The 10,065-nt window shown below is 44.0% G+C and overlaps 1 long non-coding RNA gene across 1 annotated transcript; it reads right to left on the bottom strand.

Annotated features, from left to right (window-relative positions):
• Positions 1-357: 357 nt before the first annotated feature.
• On the bottom strand, positions 358-920 carry LOC126416146 (uncharacterized). The gene is made up of 3 exons (XR_007575413.1): positions 743-920; positions 551-621; positions 358-406 (listed from the first exon to the last, which is right to left on the bottom strand). It is a non-coding gene; the product is annotated as an uncharacterized LOC126416146 (long non-coding RNA).
• Between the last annotated feature and the right edge of the window lie 9,145 nt (positions 921-10,065).

Below are 10,065 nucleotides of genomic sequence, written 5' to 3'. Positions count from 1 at the left end.
TTAATGACATTCATGATGCATCGTACCTTTGTTAACGCGATGAACGATTTCTTCGATGAGTAACCACGAACATTTAGGTGAGCTATATTTAAAAAAAAAACTGAATATGTGAAGTGCATAATTCGTGCATCGTCTAGTGACATTACTACAGTACCCAACTTCAAGATGTTAACTGGATTAAATGGACACAAAGTGCCTGTCCAGAAAACAACACGACGGGTGGAAGAGTTTTGGTTGGAACTTCAGGGAATGAAATGTTCTCGAAATGTGACGGACACTCTTACCTGGACTGTCCAAGGATCGACGCCAGCTATGTGCCGTCCGAGGTTCTGCAACCAAGCTTCCACGGAATGTAAAAAAAAAACGAACTGCACGTGGACCAATTACTCGACGGGTCACGTCTGATCTGTAATAAACAATGCTTTTTGTCACAACGAACTGCATCACCACGACTATAATGGAAATAGGAAATGGACACGCTTATGTATTAATCACGTTGTTATACAACGATGTTACTGTGATCAAAAAACTTTACCACGACGATACTAACCTGTAAAAAATTATTGTGCAGCAGATGAATATGAACTGTGATAACGACACCATGTGTATAGGTCAACGCACCTGAAACAACAGAACATTTTTCGTTGAAGCATTTCATTGCAATGCTATGTAACTAAGAACATTCAACAATCTAAAGTTGTATTGTATTATAACAAATATTGTAATTTTAAAACTAAGTTACCTGTCATAGAATGTAGTCTTCATATGTAATCTTGGTGGAATATTTTCTTTGTGCAACGACTAAGAAATGCGCGCGCACACGAACAATATGAACTGCAATACTGTGCCGCGTGATCTAAATTTACGAAATAACGGCAGTGCCGTAGTTACACAGACGCTTCTGCGCATGCGCGCACTCTATCTGCCAACATAAGAACTTTTCGGCGCACGCGCGTCATTCAAATTTTGTATATAATATACAGTATAATGTAAGTCATGTAAATAGTTGTAGATAACTTAGTTTTCTTGTGCCTTTAGGTGAATTGCTCGCCTGCAGGTGTGTCCTTTCGCCTCGCAATTCAGGGGGCAATATAAAGGCACATTTGCATGCCGAGCGTGAGTTTCCTCGGAAAAGCGAGATATTAATTAAATAAATAATCAGTGACAAATAAATAAAGCCTATGGCACACAACTGCAGCGCTGTGTCGCTGATAAAACAAAAGTACATTTACGTTACTCGTATGTTTGATTAAAAAAAAAAAAAAGAGCCCTGGTTGAAGTGGTGCGAGAAGCACGTATTTTAGTTTATTGTCTGGCACACCGCCATATTTCATGATATAGAAAATTACTGCGAGTTGCAACCATACTAGGCACTCGATTCTGTAAAGAATTTATATTTATAAAAGTAAGTAGGATTATGAACTGTAGGCTTATTCATTGAATATATCTGATTTAACTAACTGTGTAATTTTTTGTTTAGTAGACAATCACCTCTGTACGACGTTTTGGCATGGCTGGCAAATTATTGTAATATTGAGATTTAGTTTATGAGTCCGCACCTACCGCAGCAGTCTTTGGAAACGATTTAATTACGAAGTCCGATTATTTCAGTTTTATTTCACGGTCAACTACGAGTAACATTGCCTTTACGAAAAAGCCATTGTCAAGCGTCTGATACCGAATAATCAAAACCTGACGACTCATAGGAGAGCCAATCATACAGATAAAAATAATTAATATTTTATTTTATTTTATTTATTTTATAGGCGTATAGTGGGCATGCGGGAGGCCGGGTGGACGTACCGCCGAATTGCTCAACACGTGGGGCGTGAGGTCTCCACAGTACATCGATGTTGTCGCCAGTGGTCGGCGGAAGGTGCACGTGCCCGTCGACCTGGGACCGGACCGCAGCGACGCGCGGATGCACGCCAAGACCGTAGGATCCTACGCAGTGCCGTAGGGGACCGCACCGCCACTTCCCAGCAAATTAGGGACACTGTTGCTCCTGGGGTATCGGCGAGGACCATTCGCAACCGTCTCCATGAAGCTGGGCTACGGTCCCGCACACCGTTAGGCCGTCTTCCGCTCACGCCCCAACATCGTGCAGCCCGCCTCCAGTGGTGTCGCGACAGGAGTGAATGGAGGGACGAATGGAGACGTGTCGTCTTCAGCGATGAGAGTCGCTGCTGCCTTGGTGCCAATGATGGTAGTATGCGTGTTTGGCGCCGTGCAGGTGAACGCCACAATCAGGACTGCATACGACCGAGGCACACAGGGCCAACACCCGGCATCATGGTGTGGGGAGCGATCTCCTACACTGGCCGTACACTACTGGTGATCGTCGAGGGGACACTGAATAGTGCACGGTACATCCAAACCGTCATCGAACCCATCGTCCTACCATTCCTAGACCGGCAAGGGAACTTGCTGTTCCAACAGGACAATGCACGTCCGCATGTATCCCGTGCCACCCAACGTGCTCTAGAAGGTGTAAGTCAACTACCATGGCCAGCAAGATCTCCGGATCTGTCCCCCATGGAGCATGTTTGGGACTGGATGAAGCGTCGTCTCACGCGGTCTGCACGTCCAGCACGAACGCTGGTCCAACTGAGGCGCCAGGTGGAAATGGCATGGCAAGCCATCCAGCATCTCTACGATCGTCTCCATGGGAGAATAGCAGCCTGCATTGCTGCGAACGGTGGATATACACTGTACTAGTGCCGACATTGTGCATGCTCTGTTGCCTGTGTCTATGTGCCTGTGGTTCTGTCAGTGTGATCATGTGATGTATCTGACCCCAGGAATGTGTCAATAAAGTTTCCCCTTCCTGGGACAATGAATTCACGGTGTTCTTATTTCAATTTCCAGGAGTGTATAATATATTTGTCCAGTGACTATCCGTTCATCATCTGCATTTCTTCTTGGTGTAGCAATTTTAATGGCCAGTAGTGCACAAGACTGATTTTAGGAGGATAAGTTGCCACATTTCCTTAGACACCACAGTCAACAGATTTCAATATCATTGCGCCTTTGTGGTTTACTTTGGAGAGAACGGTGCGTTATCGCTGTATACCTCCAACACTGTTACGAAAAATTGCCATTGTTTTGCAGGAACAACGATATAAGGTTCCTTTGAGAACCATACAGGACCTGGTTTTATCCGTTCGGAGACGACTGCAAACAGTTTTGAACGGCAATGGTTTTCCTATACCATATTAGGCATGGTAATGTGTTGTGTTTCCCGTATCTCTTTTTTTTCAGTTCCTGTAGTCCATACATACTTTGGAATGCATGTGTTTGGTTTAAGTAGACGGCTGTGAAAAGAATTATTCAAGGGTAATTCATCTTCACCAGCCAACAGATTTTTTTCGAGGAGATTAAATTCTCCAGTTTTACAACCAAAACACACCTCCCGGATATTTTGGCGGCATCGGACAATGAGAAGTACTTTTTATTCTTGCTTAATAACGATTCTCTCAAGGCTAAAATCTCCGTAGGTCGTTGAGAACAGGCCCATTATAGAGTCTCGTTTCGTTCGACTAATCCATACGAGGGCGTATGTACGTGTACAGACAGAATGTACCACTGCACAGGAAGAAGCAGAATGCGAAAGAGCGCTTTTTGATGAGAGCGGATTCAATTTCAGCTGATGTGCGCCTTCGTCGCAGAATGGTTAGCATAGCTGCCATAGACGAGGAAGGACACAGGTTCGATTCCAGATACATCATCAGTTTTTTCTGCGGTGGGGATGTCTGGAAGTGGGTTGACTCTGCCTCGTCACACCAGAGTTAGGAGTTGCTCTAATAAAGAAGCAGCGGCATCATCAAAAGTCACGTATTGGCAATAATGGCAGGAGAGATAGACGACGTGTTAATCAGGTGTGTCACTATCACAGATCGCGCCCTATACAGCCTTGTAGGCAGCAGACACTATGTGGGAAAAACCTAAGACATCATCCCGGAGTAGTCTTTACATTTACGAACAAAATTTCGTCATCCGATTTGGAATTTAGTTATCTATTATTAAAAGATATCTGCAGCGTCATTGTACCCACGACACTAAGCTGCAATCAAGATTGTGGTCGGGAAAAAGCTAAAGTCCGCTGAAGAACAAGTGAAAATAATATTGTCATTGCGAAAAGTGTTGGCGACTGTTTTTTGTGTCTCCCCTAATATCGTTGACCTAACAAAGGTTAAAATAATAACCCGATATTATGGTACAGCTTGTGAGTTTTTGTAAATCCGGCCTTCCGCAGAAACAAGTAGCACTTAATTGATTCCGAAAGGCCTGGAATCTTAGATGGTGAACGGAAAATCACTTTCATCATAAATTTACAGACAATTCTCCCTATTTCAACCTAAATGTTGTTCTCAGAAGAAAGAAAATTTACAAATTTTACCAGCATATTCTCTTCTTTATTCACTTTCTGATTCATGGTTCTTTTCTGACAGTGCTATGTTAACCTGCTGAGTGTTATATCCATTATCTCTAACCACAGTCTTTCGAGGGGCAGATATTGATATTTCATAGAGCAGATCAACAAGGCACTTTTAGTTAAACTCAAGAATCAGGAAGATGAAGAGGAGAACATGCTATCAAAATCTTTAGCTTTTCTTCCTTTTGTGAGCAATATTTCGTTTAAAGTAACGAGAATTATCTGTAAATTTCAGGTGGATGTGATTTTCCGTTCAGACTAATACTGGAGACCTTTTGTGGTCATTGCACTACAACCTTTTGGGCGGCAGGCCGCAATTTAGAAAATACTTTGTCTACTCGGTGCGGCTTACGTAGCACAGACCACACGCACTGCGAAAGAACGCTGCATTGCGTATCAACGTTGCAGTCGACTTTTGCTCCCAAGCAAGTCTGCTGTTGCCGAACCTTGTATTTCCACATGACCTTCGATGGAGTACGGCAGAAATATGATTCGCACCTCAGCAACATCTTTTTGCGACTCCATTATTAAAGAATCCGTGGAAATACATCTTGCGGAAAAACTGATGAACTGTGATAGTGGCTACCAGTTGGACAGTGGAGATAGCTCGGTCACTTCTACAATTTGTTCTAATCGTACACGACAGAGCGACAACGGCCTTGCAGAGTGGTAACGCAGAGGATAGCAGCGTTCCGCGGTTGCAGCAGCGAGAGCGCTGCCGTTGGGTAGTGTGGTCCGTCTGTCAACTTGATCCAGAATGAGATTTTCACTCTGCAGCGGAGTGTGCGCTGATATGAAACTTCCTGGCAGATTAAAACTGTGTGCCCGACCGAGACTCGAACTCGGGACCATTGCGTTTCTTTCGGGAGTGCTAGTTCTGCAAGGTCGCAGGAGAGCTTCTGTAAAGTTTGGAAGGTAGGAGACGAGGTACTGTCAGAAGCAAAGCTGTGAGTACCTGGCGTGAGTCGTGCTTCGGTAGCTCAGTTGGTAGAGCACTTGCCCGCGAAAGGCAAAGGTCCCGAGTTCGAGTCTCGGTCGGGCACACAGTTTTAATCTGCCAGGAAGCGTCAACTTGATGTTCATGCATGCGCGGAATACTCGCAGCACACTAGGTATTGTGGAATTGAGCAAGTCTTCCCCCCACCGTCTTTGGTCGCAGCGCTTGGTAGTTTCGTCACTCAGACTCCCATCTCTCCATCTACAACCAAACCATCCATCTGACTATCACAGTAAAGGAAACTAACATGGAACGCCTAGTCCTTACCCTCCAGCAGAAAGCCCGAAACCGATTAAAACTACTAACCTGGAGTATACACACTGCTACCGTTATCCCCACTTATAAATCCCTCATCCGCACCATCCTAACCCAAACCAGACTTGCCTGAACCTCCGCGTCGCTAAATTCCATAAGTCCCTTGAAATCCTGCAAAGCCACGCACTCAACCTCGTTTTCTACATCCGCCTAGCTACCTCAACTCGCATCTTGTACCAACTCATCCACTGCCCAAACCTTCTCCTCTCCGTAGAATACCGATGGATCTGTAACATAAATCGCAAAACCCAGTCCCAGAACCTGATTTCCCACCCACTGTTATGCAATTTAGGTTTCCTGTTGCGCCATCACATACATATTCTACCGTCCATGCACCTTCACGGCTTATCCATCCATTTTCGGCCGCAATTTTAACCAACTCTCACTCCCTAACAATGAAATCCTCCGTAATCGAGTCCCAATCAAAACACCCCACCTCACACCATCCTTCCACTTTCTCCTTTCCTCTTCTTCCACGCTGCTGATTCCTAGTCGCACGTGCAATGGTACAGGGTCCCGTTGTCATTCTTATCATCGCGCCTTCAGCCTGACAGATTCTGCCTACCTCACCTAGTCTCATGATCAGACCAAGGCATCATTCACATTCGTTTATTTATCTATTTAAACCGTCTTTTAAATACATTTTATGTAACATCTCGCTGAAGTGCGGTTGTTACGCGATGCCAGCTCACCATCTTTGCGGGGAACTGAAATAAGAATAAAGAAAAAAGAAAAAGTCTTTGTCAGCCTTCGATGGCTCATTTGAATTTGACGGGCGGTTGCCCTGTCGAAAAATCGTTGGATGAACAAAACAACGACCAACAGTAAGCCAAAACTTCGTTTGGAGATTGTGCAGCTTTCTGGATGGTTGGAATTACTAATAGAAAAAGATGTAACTTAGTTTAACAGTTGAGATCTAACATCACGGTAATAAGCCTGCTCACGTTTTGACAAATTCGCACAATATGGACTTCAAAATGGTAAATTCCCGCCAATGCCTCTACCAACTGGTTATTTGTTTCAGTCACTACTGAAAGAGTGTATATGTGGAGGAATGGAGGAGTTTAACGCCCTATCGAGAACTAGTTCATTAGAGATGAGGCACAAGCTCTGATTAGCAAGAGATGCGGAAGGAAACAGACCGCTTCCTTTGAGATGAACCATCCGTATTTGCCTTCATCGATTTAGGGACATCACCAAAAACTTGAATTTGGATAGCTGAACGGGGATTTGAATCGTCGTCCAACCGAATGCAAATCCAGTGTGCTAAAAGTGGCACCATCTCACTCAGTGGTATATTTGATTCAGACCATTTCTATTGATAAAGGACATATTCAGATCTCAAATGTTTGCTTACAAACTAACATGTCATAGTCGTCGACGCATTAACATACGATGGCGAATAAGACATCTTACAACGCTGCTGCCAAGCTGAAGATGGTCTGTAACTGTGGAAACAGGTTGCGACTGAAATAAATAAGCAATAGTATCTCGTCAAAACATCAGAAACAACATCAAAGATCACTTGACAATCGCTCCTGGATAAAAATTTCCTTTAGACCTTCCTACGTCCTTTGGTCTCATACGGCACTCACTAAAACGACTCTTGGATGTTTTCAAAAGTCATCCTCTCACCTTCTATTAGTATATTACACACAAGCTGGAAGAACGCATTTATCATAAACTTACTCTGTCAGAGTGGACACTAAACGTCATTTTCACTCTTCTCTTTATTTCTACCCTAGTATGATTCATTCTCAACGCCTAGAAATTTTCTTTGAAAGAAGCGGTAAACGTTACTGCAAATGAACATTACACTAACGAGGAGAACACGGCAAGTGCGATAACCCGATTTCCCAGAAATGTCGCTCTGTCGATGACGAGTCGAAATAGGATAGCACGTGTGTCGCTTTATCCGTAGATATTCGACAGTTTCTGAGAAAATGGCCATCAAAGTCCTCGACGTAATGTAGATGACGCTCTAGCGCGTGATGTGATCAGCCGAACGCCTGGCGTAGTGGCTACCATCGCAGGAGGTCACTTTTGTGTCCAGTGTTAGAGAACCGATTATCGTTTTTATTTATTTTATGCCTTTTATTTATCTATCCATGTATGTTGAAGATTATTGCACGAATGTTTCCTATCAAGTTAGGTGATGCAAGAGCGTTATATTAATTGTAAAATTTCAGTTGAGTTTCACAATAAATGTCGTAGATTTATTACACAATATATGCGTGCGTGGTATTTTCAGGGGCTACAATGTTTTTAAGCTAGAATTCCTTATATTTTATTCTTATATCAGTTCTCGATTCCTATTTTTTTCTCATGTTTATTCTTCAAGAAGATTTGGTCAATTCCCTTGACTGATACCGAGTTCAGAGACATTTGAAACATAGGAATTCCTAACACCACGAGCATCGCTCGAAGCCATGTTTGACACTGAAACATTTCTTCGCATGAATCTCACTCGGAAAAGATGCACCGTTAACACTGTGAAAGATTTCAAGCGTTGCCAATAATTTCGGGACACACCATGTTTAACCGACCACTTTTTCGAAAATTGGCGCTTGCAGATAATTATGAATCACTGCACACTACAGGAAATTCACCGAAAATACACTTCTGGCCATTAAAATTGCTACACCATGAAGATGACGTGCTACAGACGCGAAATTTAACCGACAGGAAGACGATGCTGTGATATGCAAATGATTAGCTTTTCAGAGCATTCACGCAAGGTTAGCGCCCGTGACAACACCTATAACGTGCTGACGTGAGGAAAGTTCCCAACCGATTTCTCATACACAAACAGCAGTTGACCGATGTTGTCTGGTGAAACGTTGATGTGATGCCTCGTGTAAGGAAGAGAAATGCGTACTATCACTTTTCCGACTTTGATAAAGGTCCGATTGTAGCCCATGGCGATTGCGGTTTATCGTATCGCGGCATTGCTGCTCGCGTTGCTCGAGATCCAATGACTGTTGCAGAATATGGAATCGGTGGGTTCAGAAGGGTAATACGAAACGCCGTGCAGGATCCCTGCGACCTCGTATCACTAGCAGTTGAGGTGACAGGCATCTTATCCGCATGGCTGTAACGGATCGTGCAGCCACGTCTCGATCCCTGAGTCAACAGATGGGGACGCTTGCAAGACAACAGCCACCTGCACGAACAGTTCGACGACTTTTGCAGCAGCATGGACTATCAGCTCGGAGACCATGGCTGCGGTTACCCTTGACGCTGCATCACAGACAGGAGAGCCAGCATTTGTGTACTCAGCGACGAACTAGGGTGCACGAATGGCAAACCATCATTTTTTTCGGATGAATCCAGGTTCTGTTGACTGCATCGTGATGGTCGCATCCGTGTTTGCCGACATCGCGGTGACCGCCCATTAGAAGCATATATTCGTCATCACCAAAATGGCGTATCACCCGCGTACTGGTATGGGGTGCCACTAGTTACACGTCTCGGTCACCTCTTGCTCGCATTGACTTCACGTTGAACAGTGGACGTTACATTTCAGATGTGTTACGACCCGTGGCTCTACCCTTCATTCGATCCCTGCGAAACCTTACATTTCAGCAGACTAATGCACAACCGCATGTTGCAGGTCTTGTACGGGACCTTCTGGATACAGAAAATGTTCGACTGCGGCCGTGGGCAGCACATTCTCCGGATCTCTCACCAACTGAAAACGTCTGATCAATGGTGGCGGAGCAACTGGTTTGTCATAATACGCCAGTCAATACTCTTGATGAACTGTGGTATCATGTCGAAGCTGCGTGGGCAGCTGCACCTGTACACGCCATCCAACATGACTCAATGCCCAGGCGTACCAAGGCCGTTATTACGGCCAGAGGTGGTTGTTCTGGGTGCTTATTGCTCAGGATCTATGCCCCCAAATTGCGTGAAAATGTAATCACATCTCAGTTCTAGTATAATATATTTGTCCACTGAATACCAGTTTATCATCTGCATTTCTTCTTGGTGTAGCAATTTTAATGGCCAGTAGTGTAATGTGAACTAATTTTTCCAATGACTAATTACTACTTTATTTAATTCATTCACAAACATATAGTTTTTAGAACAATAAAGACAACGTTACTTCAACATGCGTTGGAAAACAATCTTCTACGGACATGGGTAGACCAATGGTAAACAAAAATAAAAGAACATAATAGTAGTGGGGTTTCGAACACAGGTGGCAAAAGTTTTCAGCCACAATGCTAGCCACTATATGACGGCTACAGTTAAATTATTTGCTCGCTGAAAGGCACTTAAAGTCCCTCAACAATGGTGACCGTATTTTTCTCTG

Source organism: Schistocerca serialis, chromosome 8 (genome assembly GCF_023864345.2).
Source record: "Schistocerca serialis cubense isolate TAMUIC-IGC-003099 chromosome 8, iqSchSeri2.2, whole genome shotgun sequence".
In the NCBI taxonomy this organism is placed as follows: Eukaryota; Metazoa; Arthropoda; class Insecta; order Orthoptera; family Acrididae; genus Schistocerca; species Schistocerca serialis.
The sequence above is the reverse complement of the archived record's forward strand: the minus strand, read 5'-3'. Positions and strand labels throughout refer to the sequence as shown.